This window comes from Trichechus manatus, unplaced genomic scaffold (assembly GCF_000243295.1).
Source record: "Trichechus manatus latirostris isolate Lorelei unplaced genomic scaffold, TriManLat1.0 scaffold00058, whole genome shotgun sequence".
Lineage (NCBI taxonomy): Eukaryota > Metazoa > Chordata > Mammalia > Sirenia > Trichechidae > Trichechus > Trichechus manatus.
The window spans coordinates 3096037-3097375 of NW_004443994.1; positions in this window are offsets into that span (position 1 = coordinate 3096037).

The window sequence follows — 1339 nt, forward strand, 5'->3', positions numbered from 1 at the left end:
TTCTAGCTTTTTAAGGAAGTGCCAAATCAATTTCCAAAGTGGTTGTACCATTTTACATTCTCACCAACAGTGTATAGTGTTCCAGTCCCTCCACAACCTCTCCAGCATTTATTATTTTGTGTTTTTTTGATTAATGCTAGCCTTGTTGGGGTGAGATAATATCTCATTGTAGTTTTGACCTGCATTTCTCTAATGGCTAATGAAAGTGAAGATTTCTTCAGGTATCTGTTAGCCAACTGAATATCTTCTTTGGTGAAGTGCCTGTTCATATCCCTTGCCCATTTTTTAATTGGTTTATTTGTCTTTTTGTTGTTAAGGTTTTGCAGTATCTTGTAGATTTTAGAGATTAGGTGCTGATTGGATTTGTTGTAGCCAAGATTTATTTCCCAGTCTGTAGGTTGTCTTTTTACTCTTTTGGTGAAGTCTTTTGATGAGCATAAGTGTTTGATTTTTAGGAGCTCCCAGTTATGTGGTCTGTCTTCTGCTGCTTGTGCATTGTTACTTATGGTTCACATTCTGTTTATGCCATGTATTAAGGCTCCTAGTGTTGTTCCTATTTTTTCTTCCATGATCTTTATCATTTCTGATTTTATATTTAGGTATTTGATCTATTTTGAGTTAGTTTTTGTGCATGGTGTGAGGTATGGGTCTTGTTTCAGTTTTTTGCAGGTGGATATCCAGTTATGCCAGACCATTTGTTAAAGACACTGTCTTTTCCCCAGTTAAAAGACTTTGGGCCTTTATCAAATATCAGCCACTTATAGGTGGATGAATTTATGTCTGGATTCTCAATTCTGTTCCATTGGTCTATGTATCTGTTGTTGTACCAGTACCAGGCTGTTTGGACTACTGTGATGGTATAATAGATTCTACAGTCAGGTAGTGTGAGGCCTCCCACTTTGTTCTTCTTCTTGAGTAATGCTTTACTTATCTGGGGCCGCTTCCCTTTCCATATGAAGTTGGTGATTTGTTTCTCCATCTCATTAAAAAATGCCATTGGAATTTAGATTGGGATTGTATTGTATCTCTAGATTGCTTTGGGTAGAATTGACATTTTTACAATGTTGACTCTTCCTATCCATGAGCAAGGTATGTTTTTCCACTTATGCAGGTCTCTTGGTTTCTTGCAGTAGCATCTTGTAGTTTTCATTGTACAGGTCTTTTATGTCTCTGGTTAGATTTATTCCTAAGTATTTTATCTTTTGGGGGGCTATTGTAAATGCTCTTGATTTGGTGATTTCCTCTTCGAGATTCTCTTTGTTGGTGTAAAGGAATCCAACTGATTTTTGTATGTTTATCTTGTATCCTGAAACTTTGCTGAAATCTTCTATTAGTTCCA